The following is a 22213-nucleotide window of genomic DNA, read 5'->3' as shown; positions in this document are numbered from 1 at the left end:
CTGCTCAGAACCCGACACTCCAACGGGTGACCTGGTCACAGGACTCTGTTCACCGGCTCCACTCCCTTGCATCCTGCCTTGGACCAGCATTTATCAGGTCGTATTGCTCCATTGCCTAACTTGTATTTGTATTTATAGGTATTCATACTACCCCCATTGATTGCCCCAAAATACGAAAAAAAAAAAAAAGTTACTCATCCTAATACCTTTAATAAGAGGAAGGCATACCCTAAACCCTAGGCAATTAGATTTATTGCATGTTGACCTAACTTCTCCCTCCACGCTAGGTCTCTTTCCCCTCGATGTTCAGTACTGGCCGAGAAGGTTTGAATCCCATACCCTAACATACTCGCTAGATTCCGACGCTTTACCGTCAGGGACATACCTCCACACCGCTAGATCCTCTCCCTCCTCTCCCTCTTCTTCCCTCTCCCCCACATTTCTTCCTTCTCCTCCAATCCTCTCCCCTCTCTTCCACCCTCTCCCCCCTTCCCCTCCCCCCCTCCAACCCCCTCCCCTCTTTTCCGCTCTTCTTCCTAGAGCGGTGGCCCCTACCACATTACGTGCAGATGAGGATAAATGGGACTTGACTGTTCTCCACAAGGTAAATTTGCATGATTTGATTAGATACCCCCAGGTACTATGAATAGCCACACTACCCCAAATCTTTTAAGGTTCTATCATAGCGTCGAGATAGAACGCCTCACCTCTCCGTACTGGAGAATAGACTTCATCTATAGGTAATCTACTTTAAGTATACTTAAAGTTCTATAGATTAAATCCTCATCGCCACTTACACGACCCGGACAGCACCTGGTCCAGATCAGTGCTCACCTAGATTGTTACTGACTCCTTTAGCCCACTTACGTCTCGAATCCGGGACTGTGACCCCTTCAGAGCGCACTCAGCTGATTTATATACCACATACTGTCGAATACTCTTGAAAAGTAACGTTTTCTGATTTGTTGATACTATTGTTTTTAACTTCTGTTTTGTAATCTTTAACTTCTGTTTTGTAAATTGATTACGCATTATTTGTTTTCAATATATTGTGATCAACGCCAACATAACCTACAATATTATTAGGAGGGAAGGCAGACAAAATATTTTAGACTTCATTTGGGCATACCCTAGGGAACTAATACCCCCCTAAGTAGTAACTGTAACGCAATACACCACCTCGAGACACTTCTGACCACAAAGTTCAGTTTTTCTAGCGAGGCCCTCACATAGGACACCGTTTTTAAGCGGAACCAACAGGTTCCCTAACGAACCTTACATCTGCCAAACAGGAGTGTTGTGCTAGAAACAATACTCGAACTAGGTAAATCGTACACTTAACATCCCCTACCTTGTCCTTTCACTCGCCTCGACGGGCACCAAACATGGCAACAATTACGCTACTAACCCAAAATGCTAGAGGCTTAAACGCCCCAGAATAAAGGACCATAGCTTTAACTGATTTCAAAAGGCACAAAGCTGACATAATATTTGTCCAGGAGACTCACTTCCGTGCAGACTCAGCCCCCAAATTACAAAATAAAGATTATCCAATAACCTACTACGGTAACTATACTGGCTCCAAATCCAGAGGACTAGCAATTCTGGTAGGACGGCTTACTCCCTTCTCATACCAGGATCACCAATCGGACGACTCCGGGCGATATATCTTTGTTAAAGGGAAAATAGGAGACACCCAAATAACATTGGCCAACATATACTTGCCCAATAAAAAACAAAATCTAGCTTTGAAAAAGATTTTATATAAATTAACCTCCTTCCAAGAAGGCATACTGATAGTAGGCGGGGATATAAATATTTCACTAGACGGCGACCTGGACTCCACTGCCACTTCACATCTACACCTAACTCAATCACGGAAACAAGTCAATAACACACTCTACGAAGCCCAACTTTATGATAGCTGGAGAGCCCTTCACCCCACACGCAAGGACTACTCCTTTTTCTCCCCTCCCACAGGAACCTACTCCCGCATTGATACCATTTTTCTCCAACACAGGTTCCTACCCCTAATCACTTCGGCTATATATGGCCCAATTACATGGTCCAACCATGCCCCTATGACGTTAGTATTGTCAATTCCTACCTTGCCTAAGCCCACAACTCAATGGAAACTAAATTATTTGATTCTTAATAATGCCGAGACTATCTCAAAACTCCGCCAAATGACTGCTACTTACTTCTCCGAAAACACACACCCGGACAGTTCCCCCGCTCTAGTCTGGGAGGCTCACAAGGCAGTAATAAGGGGAGAACTGATTCGAATAGCTGCATTCCTGAAACGTAAGAGAGAGCTAACAATCACACAACTAAAAAAAAAGCTGGAAAGTAAACATCAACATCAACAAGGTCATACTAGCCTGGAAGACTATAAAAACCTACTAACAAAACGGTCAGAACTGACCACAATACTACAACTGCATGCTAAGCGTAAAATGTTGCTTACGAAACACACATATTACACAAACGGTGGTAAGGCAGGCAAACTCCTAGCGCAGACTCTCCAACAATCTAAACAAACCACCTTCATATCAGAAATCAAACAAGAAAATGGCAAACTATCCCGTCAAATGCCAGACATCATTAAAGCTTTCCATAAATTCTACTCTAACTTGTATAACCTCAAACAAACACCCCCTTCCTCAGAAGAAATCCAAACCTTTCTTAGATCTAGGATCAAAAAGACTCTCCCGATAAACGAAATAGATTTCCTAGACGAAACTATCACAATAGAAGAGTTTACTAATGCGGTCAAATCACTCCCTCTAGGTAAAAGCCCCGGACCTGATGGTTACACGGGCAAATATTACAAGATACTCTCTCATACACTAGCCCAACACTTTACGGCAGCTTTCAACGTACGAAATCTAGCGACCTCCTTGCCCTCCTCAGCACTAGAAGCTACTATCTCCCTGATACCTAAACCTGGTAAAGACCCTTCGCTATGTGGGAATTGTAGACCGATTTCACTAATTAACATTGACTTAAAAATCCTAACAAAAATCTTAGCCACTAGACTGAAGCCCTTTCTACCACTTCTTATACACCAAGACCAAGCAGGTTTCATCCCAGGTAGAGAGGCTAAACACAACACAACAAAAACAATAAACCTCATACATTGGGCACAAAAACACAAAGTGCACAGTGCCCTCTTGGCCATAGATGCTGAAAAAGCATTTGACAGGGTCAGTTGGGCACTGCTTACGCACACAATGAGGCCTCGGTCCCCGCTGGCAGGAATGGCTCTCGGCAATCTACTCTGTCCCCACAGCATGCCTCCAAATCAATGGCCAACTATCCCACCCAGTGACGATCATAAACGGTACGAGACAGGGATGCCCCCTCTCCCCTCTCTTATTCATCCTAGATCTGGAACCCTTTTTACAAGGGGTTAGAGACAACGCGCACATTCAGGGAATCCATGTAGACACTCATGATGATCTTCTGTTCACCATCTCCAACCCGCGTGCCTCTATTCCACACATTTTATTGGAAATGGAGACATACAGTGCAGTTTCCAATTTCCAAGCCAGTCTGACTAAATGTGAATTAATCCCCATCTATTCCTCCGCCTTCCTAGACGCGCAACTACAAGAGAAATTTCACTTCTCATGGGCACCCACTTCACTTAAATACCTAGGAGTTCACATACCGACCAATCTAGACAAAACATTTGGACTGAATTTTCCTCCCCTACTGAAAACTATTGCCAAAGATTTACAATCATGGCACAGGCCTTGCTTTGGCTGGTTCTGCAGAACCAATATCATTAAAATGAATGTCCTACCACGTCTGCTATACCTGCTCCAAATGCTGCCCATTACGATACCTCACAAGTTCTTCGGTACGATCAAAACCATGATCATCCTCGAATAGCTCTCTCTACACTGAGCAAAATGAGACAAAAAGGGGGTACCAACTTCCCTGATATTGAAGCGTACCACATAGCAACCCACCTAACTAGAATTTACGAATGGACGCTAGCCGACCCGTCCCTACACTGGGTATTGATAGAAAATGCTTTCTCCAAAATCCCTTTACGAACACGCCCATGGCTACTTACTAACCCGATTGTGGCAAACCTAGCCACTTCTGGACTATAGTTACTAAAGGTTGTCCATAGGCTGAATGTGTACTGTATATGTTAAACTGTGTATGTGATGTATTATGGCCGTTCGCATGCTGGCAGCCGTATGCTGCCAGCATGCAAAACCTTTCGTTCGACGAAACACGGCTATCCGGGCCGTTCACCATACGAATGCGGGCTCCCCAGGTAGACCACCCACTCACAAGTCATGTGGCACCAATTAACCGATTGCAACAATGTTGCAATCGGTAATTAAGGGCTCTCCTAGGTGGCCGTCGTTCGGCTACCGGCCATGCGGCGGTCGGCCATCTTGGATCCTTTGTCTCTGCAGCGGTGTTCGGTCGTCGAGAGCCTGGAACTGAAAACGGCTACTCAATGATCCGAACACCGCTGGACTTCCAGAGCGTTCGGGAGTTCCGCGTTCGGCACATTCTGTTCCCCATCGATGTTCGGTACTTTTAAACCGAACTCGATGTTTTAATGTATTTAGTGCGGCGTTCGGTTAGTTTAGCTGGGATCGGAGCGGTATTCTCACTAAATGTGCCCGCCGACCCCAGCTATCTACCGAACGGTCATTCGTCTAAAAGCGAGGAAAATTGTGTAAAATATAGATTTCTGTATAAATTGCCGGTTTTGCTGCACGAGGGGATAATCCACTTAATCGTCCATTTTAGTGGGAGTATCCCTCTCGTGCAGCAATGCCTGTTGGGATAATCCTGTTGCCTGATGGGAGAAATCCCCTGTACTATCTGTAAGGAAACCCCTTGCAAGGGGAACTGCATAAATATGGAAGTCTGTGAATAAAGCAGTTAGTTGACTCCCAGACTGTGTTTCGTCCGGTTATTGGGAGGATTGGGAACTTGTCTTACTTTTCAGCGCTGACTGTGGATGTACCTGTGTAACCAGCGGATATCGGGGATTTTACTATTGCCCTCCGCTACAATTGTAGCGGAGGGCAATAGTAAAATCCCCGATATCCGCTGGCTACACAGGTACATCCACAGTCAGTGCTGAAAAGTAAGACAAGTTCCCCAATCCTCCCAATAACCGGACGAAACACAGTCTGGGAGTCAACTAACTGCTTTATTCACAGACTTCCATATTTATGCAGTTCCCCTTGCAAGGGGTTTCCTTACAGATAGTACAGGGGATTTCTCCCATCAGGTAACAGGATTATCCCAACAGGCATTGCTGCACGAGAGGGATACTCCCACTAAAATGGACGATTAAGTGGATTATCCCCTTGTGCAGCAAAACCGGCAATTTATACAGAAATCTATATTTTACACAATTTTACTCGCTTTTAGACGAATGACCGTTCGGTAGATAGCTGGGGTCGGCGGGCACATTTAGTGAGAATACCGCTCCGATCCCAGCTAAACTAACCGAACGCCGCACTAAATACATTAAAACATCGAGTTCGGTTTAAAAGTACCGAACATCGATGGGGAACAGAATGTGCCGAACGCGGAACTCCCGAACGCTCTGGAAGTCCAGCGGTGTTCGGATCATTGAGTAGCCGTTTTCAGTTCCAGGCTCTCGACGACCGAACACCGCTGCAGAGACAAAGGATCCAAGATGGCCGACCGCCGCATGGTCGGTATCCGAACGACGGCCACCTAGGAGAGCCCTTAATTACCGATTGCAACATTGTTGCAATCGGTTAATTGGTGCCACACGACTTGTGAGTGGGTGGTCTACCTGGGGAGCCCGCATCCGTATGGTGAACGGCCCGGATAGCTGTGTTTCGTCGAACGAAAGGTTTTGTATGCTGGCAGCATACGGCTGCCAGCATGCGAACGGCCATAATACATCACATACACAGTTTAACATATACAGTACACATTCAGCCTACGGACAACCTTTAGTAACTATAGTCCAGAAGTGGCTAGGTTTGCCACACCGATCCACCGTCAACTTAACATAGACAATCACCCAACGATTAAACCCACTCTTCAGATTTGGCAGAAGCTAACCAGGGTAACGAACATTGCCCCCCACCCTTCCCCTCTCTACCCTCTTACACACAACCCGAATTTCCAGAGAGGACAATCGGGTAAATCATACGATCTTTATCACGCTGGTACTGTCCTACAACTCAAAGACATGGTTGAGAACAATAAACTAAAAAGCCTATCTCAGCTGCTGCCCAATGCAATTCCGACAGGTAACCAACGGTTACAATACTGGTAGGACGGCTTACTCCCTTCTCAATCAATTAATCAATTAATACACTTTATTAAAAATAACGGCCTATTACAAAAAGATATCCGAACCCTGACCAACTTTGAACAACTCTGCTCGGACCAGACACTCTCGAAAAAGATTCTTTCCAACATGTATAAAATAATAAGAGATACACGTGACCCATCTCTGCCACACTGCGTAGGGAAATGGTTAGAGGAACTCCAAATAGACATCTCACAGAAAGAATGGGGCAAAATCTTCCTAACGGCACACAAATCTACCACCTCTATTGTAGCTCAAGAAAGCAATTATAAACGCATTATCCGCTGGCACTACACTCCAGCCAAAATACAACAAATACACAGCTTAAGGAAAAAAGTGGTAAACCGCGCCCAAACAGTACAAGTAATAATGAAGATGTATACATACAAACTGTCCTATAATAAGGGACGTATGGAACCTTCAATAGAAAAATACAAAACAATAATAGTGCAGTATATCAAGCAAGTGGGAGTAGTTGAAACTATATAGAAGACTAACTCACACTTTGCAGAGCTACTCAGAGCTCTGCCGTATAGCGCCTAGACGGTACAATCCCCGTCTCAGGATGTCAAGTGATGGTGCAGTGCAGGGTCCAATCCTCCACAGTAGTATATGGAAAAAAATAGAGATAGGATCCAATAGTATAGTATGTATAACAAACAGTGTTGGTAAAAAAAGGAAAAATATCCTACTTACAGATTTCAGAGCAAATATCTTGCTCTAGTATATACAGCATACGGTGGTATAATCCCCACCAATGGATATATGCCAGGATTCAGGAAAATCAGGAACAGCAAATAAAGTAGTAAAAACTGTAACTTTAGGGGGGCAGGGCCGGGCCGCCGACCTGAACGGTCGCAAGTCAGAGCGGCTCCGGCCAAACACAACGGAAAACACGCTAAAACCTCGAATAATTTTCATCACAAGCGAACCGACAGCACCAACGCCCAGTGCCGCGGTACAGATGGACCTGGGAAGAGGCTGGCTCACTGAGCTACAGTCCCCCAGGGGAGAGAAACGCGGTGCCATAACCCGGGCCTTCTCCGGCGGGAGCGAGGCAGACGGCCGCTGCCTCGCTGTCCTGCACCACTGAGCCCGGCCAAAAGCACTGATCGGCTCAGACCCGGCTCCGTTCCCCCCCCCTTATGGACCGGGGGGGTGATCCCGGTCCTCACCCGGTGACCACAAGCGAGATCCTGCATCTGAGGCCGGGGAACCTGATCGCTGCCTCCAAGATGGCGGGCGCCACGTGCGCCGACTTCATGAAGGTAAAACCCCCCTCCTGGTGTCCCACAAAACGGCTCCGAAGAGACGATCCCGCTACACAGGGAAGCAGAAATGATCGTACTAATCCCAGCAACCATGCATGCCACCAACGCAAGAAATGTGAGCTTTGAGGGTGAGGGTAACAGCAGCGGCACCACGGAGATAGGTCACCAAGCATCAACCATTCCAGTCAGGGGTAACATCTGCCCAGCGAGACGCCTCTACTAACAACCCAACCCTGTACCCGCTCCCAACTCGGCCTTTGACGGGATATCCCGGAGAGCTACAGATCTCCACGGATACCCCCAGAGCCTGAACATGGCGGCCACCAACCTGCAGATGACTGAGAGCGGCAAGCCCACCCTGCTCAAGCTACACCCCAGAGGACCGCAGTGAACAAGCAAAATAACACTCCGACAAACCCGAATCCTGCTCTGAAGGACACTTGCACACCACTACACAGACACCACAGAGCAGGTATCGGGGTAAAACTGGACTGTCCATCTATGTAAGGTCTTGGACTCACTTGGAGGTCGACTCTCTCCCACGGGGGCAGCTCGGGGAACCCCGACCCACCAGGGTGATAACCACACTTTCTCCAGCTACTACTATAATGCATAGGTACCCCAAACATAGCGAAGCATGTGAGTCCTGAGGTTGCCATTAGCCTGTCAAATTAAGCTAACACAGTTGAATTACGACTGTTCATTCTTGTTTGTACTATTCTTGAAACCCTGCATTTACACACGAGCAGGCTTCTATGTTTAATAGTGCCAGCACATTAGACACACTATTTCAGACTGCACTCAGCCTACATCTTGCCTAGCATGTCTACTCTACTATATTTTTCACGCGAAAAGCACAGTTTACGTAATCTTTAATTATTCTCACGTAATAACTAAACCTAGCCTGTATTAACCTGTTAATATACTACGAAAATGTGGCAGTCTTTCTTGAGAAGGTATTCTAAACAATGCTGATAATTTTATCTTGTTTTACCTTGTAATAACTTCTTTTTTTTTTTTTTCAATTCTTTATTTAAATGTCGACCGGCACATTGCATGACATTACTTTTGGCCTACGCAGAGGCCCAATCACAAGAAGCATCTTAATAGTTGCAGTACAGAAAGGAAGGGTATGTTAGTGCATCTAATAATACTTCGCATATGGCTTGCGCAGAAGCCTTTCAGTTATATCTTTGTGTTGTGCCAAGTCCACGTGTATTTACATTTCGTCTCAATATGCTGGTACATGCATTCATCGGTGACTATTGTGCATTGAGACATATACAAGTAGAAATAACAAACAAAATATAATAGAATAAAATAAGATATAATATATGTACAGTATAAAACAAAATCTTTAAAACCTGTAACAATGGGTATGTCATGCTGTTTATTTTATCTTCAAAACTGTCGGAGTTGGGATTATGCTTAGTATGTTATATGTCATATTGTTCCCAGAGTGCCCAAGTTTTTTGGAAGGAGGCACTAGAATCGCGAACCTGTGCGGTTAACTTGTCCATCAGGTAATTATCCCTGATTTTGGAGAGGACTAGGGAGATCGGGGTTACTTCGTGCTTAATCCAGTATTGTGCTAATGCTCTACGAGCTGCCAAGTTAAGCATGTTTAGCAGTTTTTGGTCGTGTTTATTTAGCCCCTCTGTTGGCCGTGATAGTAGGCATGCCCAAGGGTCTAGCGTTATCCTGCGTTGTAGGATATTCGAGGTTAGGTCTGTAATGTTCCCCCAGTACTCTTTAACCTTGGCACAGTGCCACCACATGTGAATGTACGTGCCCTTTTCCCCGCAGAGCCTCCAGCAAGTGTCTGTGGGGCTTAATTGCATGTGGCATTGTTTAACAGGGGTCGTGTACCACCGAAGTAGTATTTTGTATGATTGTTCCTGGAGGGCCGTGCATACGGAAACTTTTGCATTAGCCTCCCAGATATCCTGCCAATCTGTCCCCTCTAATGTCTCCCCCAAGTCCGTCTCCCATTTGTCAGTGTATGTCTGAGTGCCCCAGGTCCCTGATTCTAGGCATAAATGATTGTATAGTAGTGAGATTAGTTTGGTTGGCATACGCTCTTGCAAGCAAATTTTCTCAAAGAAAGTGAGCGGCTTGGCTATTGCCGCTCTGACTTCTCTGGTCTGTGCGAAGTCCCGTATCTGGAGATATCTGAAGAAATCACTTGTTTTTAGTGGGGCCAGGGTTTGTAGATGTTGGTAAGAAACTAATTGGTTGTTTGTGAACAGGTGTGTGTATCGTTGTAGACCTGTGGCCTCTATGCCCTGAAACTCTTGTGCCCTCAGTCCAGGTGGGAATGCCCTGTTGCGCAAGACCGGAGTCATTAAGTACGGTAAATCTGTTAGTTTAAGTTTCCTTGCGACCCTGTCCCATAAGCTAAGGGAGTTAAGGATTGCCGGGCATTCTGTCCGTAAGAGTACTCTGTGTTCTCTGGGCACCCACATAAGAAATTGCGGTAGGTCTGCCCCAGTCATGAGGGATTCTATGTCCACCCACCTACGTTGGTTAGTCGGGCAGTGCCAGTGAGCTATTTGAGCCAATTGTGCGGCCGTGTAGTAATGGTGCAGATGGGGCATACCTAAACCTCCCCTCCATTTAGGGTTATACAAAGTTGCCTTGGCTATCCTGGGTCTCTTTCTTTGCCATATAAAGGCATCTATTGCTTTTTGCGTGTCTGCTAGGTCATTCTTGGTGACCCGAACTGGGAGCACTTGGAAGAGGAATAGCAGTCTTGGCAGAATATTCATTTTTACTGAGTGTAACCGGCCAAGCCACGTAATCGGCTTGTCTGTCCAGTTGTCTAGGTCTGTCTTAAGTCTGTTGAGCAGTGGTGTGTAGTTGTGTTGGTAAAGCGCTTTGTGGTCCGCAGTTAGCCTGACGCCTAGATATGTGAGTGTGGTTGTAGTCGTTTTGATGTGGTGCGTTCGTCTAATGTATTGTAACTCGTGATCAGGAATGTGAAATGGTAGCGCTATTGATTTGGTGAGATTGACTTTGTACCCGGATAACTCCCCGTAAATTTGAAGTAGTTTTTCCAGATTCGCCATTGAGGGAATCGGATCTTCCAGTGTGAGGAGAATATCGTCCGCATATGCTGCTGTTTTAAACTGCTCCCCTCTAATTTGTACCCCTTTAATATTTGGATCAGTTCTGATTAGATGCAGGAGTGGCTCAAGAACTAGCGCGAACAACAGCGGCGACAAGGGACACCCCTGTCTCGTACCATTGCTCACCCGAAATGGTGTCCTCGGGGCGCCTGCTATTATGGTTTGTGCCTGCAGGTCTGTGTATAGGGCTTTTATGGCAGTGATGTATATGTCTGGGAAGCCTTGTAGTTGTAATAAATGGAACAGAAAAGACCATTGGACCCTGTCAAAGGCCTTCTCTGCGTCAAGGCACAGCGCCAGGGCTGGCGACTTAGAGTTAGACATGAGCCACATCAGATCAGCACCTCTGCGAGTATTCTCGTATAATTGGCGCCCCGGCATGAAGCCAACCTGGTCTGGGTGTATTAATTTTGGAAGTAGTGGGGTTAGCCTCCTCGCCAATATCTTTGCGTATATTTTTAAGTCCGTGTTTATAAGTGATATTGGTCTGTAATTCGTGGCTAGTGTACCGTCTTTGTCGGGTTTGGGGATTAAAATTATGTTGGCCGTGGCCATGTCGCGGTCCGGAGTGCCGCCTTGGAGGAAGTGGTTGAATAATTTGGTGAGGTAGGGGGCTAATTCCGGTTTATATCTTTTGTAATAGCTCATATTGTACCCGTCAGGGCCCGGTGCTTTGCGACCTTTAAGGGTTGCTATCACCGATTCTACCTCGTCCTGTGTGATGGGGCTCTCTAGAGTATTGGCCTCCACTGTGGACACCTGGGGGAGGTTTAATTGGGACAGGAATTCCGTTATGCGTGTGGTATATTGTGTCTGCGCTTCCCCTTCTCTTGGGGTGTGGTTGTATAGCTTCTGAAAGTAGTCGGTGAACGTGCTATTGATGTCTTTCGGGGTGTGCACCAGGTCATTGGCTGCGGTTCGTAGCGTGGTTATGGGTTTACGCCCTGGTCTGGGTCGGAGGGTCCGTGCTAGTAGTGTGTCCATCTTGTTGGCTTTTTCGTAGAAAAAGCGCTTTGACCAGACTAAGGAGTGTGCTATGTCTGCTATGTTGAGTTCTTTTATAGCGTGACGTACGGTTTGTAGTTTTGTGTATATGGTGTTAGTGGGCGTCTGCTTGTGTCGTTGCTCTAGTTTCCGCATTGTGGTTTGTAGTTCTAGGAGGTGTTTCGTTTTGGTTCGCTTTTTGTGTGTGGCTGCCTGTATGAGGTGTCCCCGTAGCACTGCCTTGTGTACTGCCCACAGTGCGGTCGGGTTGATATCTTCCGTGTCGTTAGTGGTGAAATAGTCTAAGATTTTCATTCGGGTAGTGGCGGATATGTCTTTGTCAGTGAGTAGGTCCGTGTTGAGTCTCCATGTCCATGCGTTGCGGTGTTGGCCTATGCCCAAGGTTATAGTCACATCTGCATGGTCCGACCATGTGATATTGTTGATTTCTGAGTGTATTAGTTTAGCCATGCCAGCTCCATTGAGGAGAAGATTGTCTATTCTGGAGTATGTAGTGTGGGGTGCCGAGTAGTATGTATAGTCTAAGGTGTCTGGGTGTTGGAGTCTCCACGCGTCCATTAGTCCAGTGCGTTGTAGAAAAGTATGGAGGAGTTTGTCCTGACCCCCTCTCCCCTGTGAACGCTGAGTCCCTGTTTTAGAGCTACGGTCGGTCGCCGGGCTGGGTACGGCATTTAGATCCCCTCCCACCACCATTATGCCTCCTTGTAGGGAGGCGAGTAGGGATGTTATGGTGTTCCAGTAATCACTATCTGGTTTGTTGGGTGCGTACAAGTTTACTATGTGCAGTTTGGTATTGTAGTAGTTGCCGGTGATGGCCAAGAATCTGCCTTCAGAGTCCTTCTGTGTGTGAGTGACCGTAAAAGGGCAGCGCTTGTGTATGAGTACAGCCACACCTGCGTGTTTACGTAGCGCCCTGGCCTCGTGGGTAATATTGTAAATGTTATCCCCTAATTTGGTTGGCGAGGCCCTCGGTATGTGGGTCTCCTGTACCAACGCTATGTCTGCTTTTTTTGCCTTGAGATCACGTAGGAGCAATCTGCGTTTGGTAGGTATGTTTAGGCCTTTGGCGTTAATGGATAACATTTTTAGTGTCATGTGCCCATTACTCTCATGTGGCGTATGATTGCTGAGTGTGTTCCTTCCCTACCTGTCCGTTGTCTGTTGGTCACCCCCTCTTCGACAGACTGCATGTCTTGGCCCTCTAACCAGAGCTGGTTCCTTCCTCCAATTGTGTTAGTCATACCCAAAATCATAAATAAAAACATGAACATAAACATAAAATAACTGTTAACCTTTGGTACATAGCAATATAACAATCTGTGCACACTGGTCTTATAACTTGCCAGTGTCGGGTGGGGGTGCCCCTCACCTTCGCAGGTCCAAATTTTCTCCTGCGAAAGGGGGGGGGAGTCTCCAGTCCACTGTGCCTCGGCATGAGGCCTCTAATGCTGCAATAAGGTCGTGGAGCCAGGCTCTGTATCTTGAAGCCCTCTGAGGGGTGGGGGGGGGGGGGGATAGAATGGGGGGGGGTGTACAGGGGAATTCAGCTTAACAGATCTACACTTTAAAGATGAACATAATACCCCTTGCTACGTGCGGAACTCTGGGTCTCTAATCAATCCAGAGTCCCATTCGGTCTGCCGTACTGATATCGGGTAGACTGTTAGGGTGTTGCTACACACGCTAATACAATGAGCCCAATTGTGTCATTTACTCGCATATCAAGAGCAGATTTGCAATTAACTGATTACGAAGCTAAGCTTTCTTCAATTTTTCTCCTTTTTTCTCCAATTTTTTCTCCTTGTTTAAAATAACATTGTTTTTTACATTTTGGTGCTTTTCAGTACCTATCACATGTCTTCTATATTTAGCAGATTGCTGGTATGGATAGGGTACCGGGGGGGGGGGGGGTGCCCCAATAAACTGGTAGTGCACCGTATGCTGGGGTACTCCGTGTGGGGGTCATCATATCACAACATACAGTACACAAGCACACCCCACACCCACGGATCTCTCCCTCAGAGCTAGGTGCAAGAAATTAAGTCCCTTGTAGAAGACTTTAACTAGGTAAAGGCTGCATACGATACCGATTTAGCCGTCAGCGACAGAGTGTTCGACAATTCAGGTGAGTCCCTCTCTCCTGAGGAACCGGGTCCCAGCAGGTTGGGAGAGTGAACCATGAGTGGTCGCGAGGTGTCCGCTGAGGGTCTCAGGTGTGGCGGTCCGTTGAGGCTTTAGCTGCTTTGGCAACTGTCCAATCCGCAGGTAGATCTTTAAGCTCGGGCAATGTTTCTCCGGATAGGGCAAAGCTTCTTGGCGGTTCTATCTGGAGGCTCCTTAGGAATCTCAGTGGGTCTCCTCCCGGTTGCAGGGTGTAGGTAGTCCCGGCCTTGAAAGCTACCAACTTGAAGGGGTGTCCCCATGTATACTTGATTTCCCGCTCTTGAAGCAGAGTTGTGAGGGGTCTCCAGTTTCTCCTGCGTTGCAGTGTGGATGGGGAAAAGTCCTGGTATAAGGTGATGATAGTGTTTTGATAATTTAGCTCATTGGTCCTAGCATATTTCATCACCGCTTCTTTTGTGGAATAGTAATGAAAACGGATGATGATGTCTCTCGGTGCCTGTCCCTCTGCTCTACGGTCTCGGAGCGCTCTGTGTGCTCGATCGATTGCCCAGTAGGTATCTGGGAGTAAGTGCTTGAAATAGTGCTCCATTTTGCTCACCAGGTTTCCGTCCGTGGCTGTTTCGGGGAGGCCCCTAAGCCTCACATTATTGCGCCTGGAGCGGTTGGCGAGGTCTTCCACCGTGAGTTCCAGGTCACATATCCACTGTTCCATTGCTCTGGAATATGATGCGGTGCTGTTATGGGCCTGTGTGACCAGATCCATCTTCTCCTCTAGGGCCGCCGTCCGGGCGCCCAACGCCTGAATTTCTGCCTTGACCTCTCTTGTGCTGTTGGAGATTTCCTTGGCAAGGAAGCTTTTCACCTCCTGAAGTTTAGCCAGTATTTGTGCCGGGTCCCCCGGTTGCGTTTCTGGCATGTCACTGCCTGTGGTAGAGGCTGGGGAGAGGGATCCACGCGGGCTGTGCTGGCGGCCATCTTGTGAGGCCTGTCTGCCTCGCGGAGTTGTTAGCATGTCTGCCACCGATCTGCCGGTTTCTCTCCTGTCGCCTCTTTTTTTCGAGTTCTGTTTCATGCCGGAGTGCATGCCTGGCATAGTAGAGGGCGTTAAGCCAGTTTATTGGCCTCGATGCTTATGGCTAGTGCCGGATTAAGAGTGGATTCAACGGAGCTCCGGAATTATGCGGCCATCCCGGTCGGTGTCTAGGCCACGCCCCTACCTTGTAATAACTTCTTAATCTGTATTTTGAGACACAAATGCCATAATATAGAACATTACAAAAATATAAAAAGAGGCAGACGCTCATGGGAGAGGCTGCATTATGTTAGCATGACCCCAATCTGTATGAAAAACGTGCATCCCCTTCATTCTATTCTGTATCCCATTTACAATATGCCTCAATAAAAGAAAGATTGACAAAAAAAAAAACTGTAACTTTATTTAAATATAAAATATGTCTATAATAGAACAAATCAACTACTTAACGCGTTTCGCACAGTCTAGGGCTTCTTCAGAAGTATCAAGTCCAAGTTTGGATAAAATCCGCTTATATAGGTGTCCCTGATTGATGAAATTTGGTCCTGGTGTGATTCCGCTTCCTACTTCCGGGTCGCGCATGTCGCCCGGAAGTGACGTCATCACATCTTTCCGTGGCATGCTGGGACATGTAGTCTCCCTCCGTTTGTGTTGTATGCAGCACGGAAGTGACGTCAGTATAGCTCCCAGTGCTCCATGGGCCATGTAGTTCGTATTGTCCTCTTTCCCATAGACACGATTTCGTCACCCGGAAGTGACGTATCGCAAAACATAGTAGTATAGGAATTGTAGTTCGGCAAATTGCCGATATAGGGTACAGTATATACGGAGGAAAAATACAAATAGAGAATAAAAAATAAATAAATAAGCATAATTATATATCAAAACCTCTGTAGTATATATTAAAAAAGTAACCAGTAGACAAAGATTATAAATATATGTATGGATATCAGACATAAAAATATGGGCATGTATATAAATACATAAGGGGTGGACACTTTAATAGTAAAAGAGACAGCAGGGGCATATATCAAAAAGGTGGCCAACATATTATACATAAAGTAAAATTGTATAAGTAATATATTCAAATATAAAAAATAAATAAATGGTGGACATAGTTATAGAATACCATGCATAAAGTGAGCCATGCATAAGAGTTCTTAAAGTGGTACTCAAGAGGTGGTGTGGACAATAGAACAAGTAAAATAAAATAATATGCAGAGATATATAATAAAAAAAAATAATAATAATAATATAATATAAATACTATAAAAAGTTAAAAAGGTCAAACCCACTCCATTTCTTTCTTGCCCAATTTATTAATTATATCACCACCTCTCCAGTGTTGAGACAATTTTGAAATACCCATAAATTTTAGGTGACGTGGATCATTGCCATGTTGCTCAAAGTGTGAGGATACCAAGTGAGTTTTTAGCCCTTTTTCTATGTTACGGCAATGTTCTCCAATTCTGATTTTTAATGGTCTTATCGTTCTTCCTATATATTGTAGTCCGCAAGGGCACTCTAGTAGGTATATGACATTTTTACTCATGCATGTAATTGTGTCTTTAATATTGTAACTTTTATTTGTATTATTTGATTTAAAATTATAAATACATCGATCAGTTTTACTAGTTTTTCTACAGGCTACACAACAATTACATCTAAAAAGTCCATTTTTGTGTTTCATAAAATTGTTTATTACTTCAGACTTTTTCTGTTTTGTGTAATTCTGTGTGAGATAAATACACTAAATACACAGCTTAACCCCGCAGACCTGCTGGAGGTGCGGACAGGTGAACGCACATCATGCACATATATGGTGGCACTGTCCGAAGATAGTAGAATACAGGAAGAGAATCCAGGCCATGACCCAGATGCTGATACACAGTATCATCCCACTCACACCACAACACTTCCTGTTCTCACTACCCCCACCAGGTATAAGGAAAGAAAAAGCCACCCTTTTTAGCTATTTGGGTTTGGCAGCCGCACAACTCATACCCAAGGACTGGAAGCAAAGGCAAACCCCATCTATAAGAGAGTGGATAGGTAGGGTAAACAAAATTAGACAAATGGAAGAATGAACGTACGCAAAAACAAAAAATTTCCAGATCTACTCAAAGATTTGGAGCCTTTGGTTGCACTTCTTGTCACCTAAACCTGTTGCCTAATCGAAACCTGGGTACATCCCAGGCCCCTCTCCCTCCCCTCCCCTTCTACCAAATATCATCGCTTATTCTCAGGTTGCTCTCGTACAGTACTTATATTGGAATAGACTACAACGATTTATGCCCTTTCACAACTGATTGCAACAACTACTCTGCCTACTCAGACCTTGTATTGAAATGTTCTATATACCGAATTGTGTTACCTATTGAACCTGATCACGCATATTTCCAAAGTTTTTGATTGTTTCAATTAGCATTGTACTATTATTGACGATATGTTGTTTATCGCTTCATAGTTGTGCGCACTCTATGTAATTCTTTTTAAGTACTTTGTTAACACACAGAAAACTATGTAATCTTTATGTATCTGTATCTGTATTTCGACACGTCATAATGTAATTCTTTCTGATTACAAAATAATAAAAAACTTAAACAAAAAAAAACAGAATATTGCAATACTTTAAACAATGGCTCCACATCTTTCGAATTAAGAATATTACTCTATTCACTCAGGAGATTGCAAAATCCTTCAACTCCTATTATACAATCCTTTACAATTTACAACAGATAGCACAGTGGCATGTGGGTGAAGGCTACTATGCGAAAAATTGTGATTACCTCTCTGATAAGATATGGAAAATGTTGTCTCCGGAAGAATCCAAAGATCTTGACAGGAAATTCACACTGGAGAAACTGCAAGAGGCAATTCAGAAATCCTAGACTGGAAGGGCACCAGGCCCAGATGGCCTCCTTTTAAATATTACAAAATCTTTGTGAATATTTTAATCCTGCAAATCTTAAAGTCCTTCAATGCAATTTTTGGATGAAACTCATTCCCACGTGATGCTCTGGCAGCACACATAACAATCCTACCATAGGAGAGGATAGATCCTGAGGTTTGCTCTAGCTTTCATCCCATATTTATCCTAAATGCAGACATAAAATGTATGCAAAGATTCTGGCAACCAATCTGAAAAACATGGCTCCATTGCTAGTTCACCTGGATCAGAGCAGCTTTGTCCTGTGGTGGGAAGCTAGGAATAATACCATCAGAATCCTCAATGCAGTTCTCTTAGCACAATCCCATTAACAGCAGATGCTTCTTCTCTCCGCAGATGCAAAGAATGCCTTTGACCAGATGGACTGGTAATTTACGCAGCTGGTGTTGCAATTAATGGGCCTAGGATTTAAGTTCAGAAGTGGACTCTTCCCGTTGGCACGAATCAGGGTAAATGGCATGCTTATAGACACGGTAAGCATTACAAATGGCACGAGGCAGCAATGCCCCCTAACCCTGCTACTCTTTGTTCTTTCGCTTGAGCCTTTTTTGCAGAACCATCCAATTCAAGTGGATATGTGAATTGGAAACTTTAAGCTTGAATTATATAGATTTTGAGTTAATCCAATTCTTATAAATGTATATATATATATATATATATATATATATATATATATATATATATATATACTGAATATATTAGTAAGAAAAAATATACTGAGTATATTAGTAAAAAAAAAAAAAAAAAAATATATATATATATATATATATATATATATATATAATTTTTTTTTATTATTATTGCCCGCTCCCACCTTGCTGGGTTCACCTGGTTGTTTGAAGCCTTATTATAATTTTTATACATTTTTATACATTTTTATACTTTTTTTTATGGAATATATATTTTATAAAGCTTTTAATATATTCTTAGTTATTATATTATATTATTTAGAACGTGTGGTTCTATCTCCCTTTATAACATTATGAACATGTTTTAACATTTCATTTTTAGTATTCTCAAGTTATTAGGATGCATAAAGGACTTGTGCTAAAATTATAATGAGGACACGAGTATCCTAAAGCAATGTATATACTCACTTACCAACATTCAATGTGCACTTTGGAATGCCCGCTCCATCTGCAGTAATTTAAAATCAGCAGCCATACACAACCTTTTCATCTCAAACTCACTCACACTATTTGCACTTACAGAGAACTGGCTGTCCCCCTCTGAAAGCGCGACTCCTGGTTCTTTATATTTTGGTGGGCTACAATTCTCTCATACTCCCAGACTCAACTGTAAAGGAGGTGGTGTAGGCATCCTTCTCTCCCCTCAATGTACCTTTCAACCAATCATAACTCCCCCTGCCCTATCCTTTTCTTCTTTTGAAGTTCACACTGTCCGCTTATTTAAACCCACTCCTTTAAGAATTGCTATTATCTACCGCCCCCGTTACTTGAAAGAGTTGTGTATGTGAGATTGATAGACTTCCTCGAGTCCAACGCTCTGCTGGACCCGCTTCATTCTCGTTTCTGCGCTAAGCACTCTGTGGAAACGGCACTGACCAATGTATCCAATGATCTACTTGATGCAAAATCTCACGGTCACTACTCCATCCTAATTCTCCTTGACCTTTCTGCGGCTTTTGACACTGTTAATCATCAACAGCTTCTTCTCATCCTCCGCAATATCGGTCTACAAGATATTGCTCTCTCCTGGTGCTCCTCCTACCTTTCCCAGCACTCTTTCAGTGTTTCTTTCTCTAGCTCTGCTTCTTCTCCCCAACTCCTATCTGTTGGTGTCCCCCAAGGTTCAATCCTTGGTCCCCTACTGTTCTCCATCTATACTGCCTCCCTTGGTAAACTCATGAGCTACTTTGGCTTCCAATATAATTTCTATGCGGATGACACCCAAATTTATTTGTCCTTTCCTGATATCTCCCTGTCCCTCTTGACCAGTGAAGGGGCCCATCGGGTGGCCCATGCTCTTGGGGACACCCGATGGCAATGAATTCAGCGCTGCCCCAGTGATGATGTCAGAGAGGGAAGTCACCCACCTGCACCTAAAGGTAAGAAACAGGAGGGTGACTAAAATCTTTAACATTCTATTTATGGGGGGGACGGGGACGGGGGGGAGGGTCAGGGCAATTTTTGCACCAGGGCCCTGTAGTTTCTAGTTACGCCTCTGCCTGCATGTTTCTGTTTTTACTCTTCCAAAGCAATGTGTTTCAGGATTGGACTACAGGGTGATATCATTTGCCAAATGTTTAATGTACATTTGAAAGAAAATGGAGCAAGCAGCACATGAAAAAAGTTAACACAACCAAAAAATGATTTTCAATATTTTGTTCATTGGTGTCACAGAAATGGGATGGTGCTCCTTTTAGTTTTAGGTTTCTCTGTGCACCAATATCTACCTAGATGGACATACTTTTGACTCATTCACGCTAACTCCTTGTGATACCAAGAAATCCAGGTTCTGGTGTTCTTAGTTTTGCAAAATGTTGGTGGTGGAAGGCTAAGATAATTTTACATGAAACACAAAATAGTTAAACATATATTGCTTTGAAAATCGTTAAAATCCAATAGCACAAATTCAATTTTAATAATCCTGTAATAAATATTTCCAAACCAAACTGTACATAAAATATTATCTATTTAAAGAAGTCAACCCAAGGGATATAAATGATCAAAAGCATTGCTGAGTATATATACGAGTAAGAGTATAGGTTCATCCAGTATGAACTTTCAGAAAATGTCTATTTTTTCATAAGTACAACATTTTGATAATAGTGATGTTCATTGTAAAGCAGTTTAATGATAAACTTGAAAGATCACATTTTTATTATCTAAAAAGTTTTATAGATACAACGTTTGCTTTTTAAATGTGAAATATTTAATCACGTGTCTTTTTTTTAGTTTCTTTTTTAACATTAACACAGATTATTTTTTTTTCAATGGTTAACCAGCCTGGGAAATAAAATGATAATGATTAAAAAAAAAAAAAACAATTGATGAAATGAAAAACATTAAATTAAATATTATTCATCAAATGCTTTAGAATTTCCCTCTGGGTTGCTATCAGTAAAATCCAGCAAGAGAGTAATAAAGGACACATGGCTCCAAGTTAATTAAACACTTGCACTCTCTCTGTTTAATTACGTCTGGGCGAATCATTAACTTGCATACATCTCTTTAGTTGTCAACTACATTGAAACTTTGAAACTTTGTGCATATTGAGCCATGGCTTCAATCTAATTGTTAGACAGCTGCTAAGTGGGTATTCATTGCGATTCGCTTAATAGATAGTTGAAGTACCTGAGCGGTCAAATATCACTAAGCTTCACTTCTCAATTTATGATTCTCTAGTTCGAACTGAGAAAAAAGAATATTGCCTTTCTATGGGGACATGCTTGGTTGAAACCTGGTGAATGATCGTTTCATATATTGGAATATGATGAGGGATCCATTGTTGATAAAACCTTGCTCTGAATAAAGACTTCATTTGTCCATTCTTTAGTAAAGTGAAAAACAGTTTATGGAACACTTGCAAAACAATCTGCTCATAGATTTAGCAAAAGTCAAGCACATATTGAACAGTTATTAAAGGGACACTGTAGGCACCATAACCGCATCAGCCAATTTAAATGGATATGGTGCCTGGAGTCTGCGGCATTGGGTACTTTCTATATACTATCTGCCGAGGTGTAACTAGAATCCACTGGGCCCTTGTGCGAAAATTGCCCTGGGACCCCTCTCACATGTGTCTCATTCCCCCCCCCCTCGGTGTCTCTTTCCCGCGTCCAGGCTCCCCCATGTGCCTCATTCCCTCTGCTCCACAGCCCCTCCATATGCGCCATAAGCTCCTATTCCTCCAGCCCCTTCATGTGTCCCATTCCCTCTCCCCTTAGCATCCCATGTTTCTCATACCCTCCTCCCTCTCTGCCCCTCCATTTGTCCCATTTCTCCTCCTCCCCTCACTGTGTCCCATACCATCCATTTCCCACCCTCCCCTCCATGTGTCCAATTTCTCCCTCTCTCACCCCTCCCCTCCCTGTGTCTCATTTCTCACTCTTGCCCCCCTCCCCTCCTGGTGTCCAATACCCTCCATTTTTCACCCCTCCCCTCCCCTCCCTTTGTTCCATACCCTCCATCTCTTACCCCTTCCTGTGTCCATACCCTACCTCTCTGTCTTCCTAGTGTCCCATTGTTCTTTATCTCCCCCAACCCCTCTCTGTATCCCATTGTTCTTTCTCCCCCCCTTCTCTCCCTTTCTCCATCTCTTCCCCCTCCCCTCTAGGTGTCCCATACCCTCTATTTCTCCCCCCCTCCCTTCCAGGTGTCCCATACCCTACATTTCTCCCCC

Source organism: Pelobates fuscus, chromosome 5, assembly GCF_036172605.1.
Source record: "Pelobates fuscus isolate aPelFus1 chromosome 5, aPelFus1.pri, whole genome shotgun sequence".
NCBI lineage: Eukaryota > Metazoa > Chordata > Amphibia > Anura > Pelobatidae > Pelobates > Pelobates fuscus.
This window is presented reverse-complemented; position numbering follows the sequence as displayed.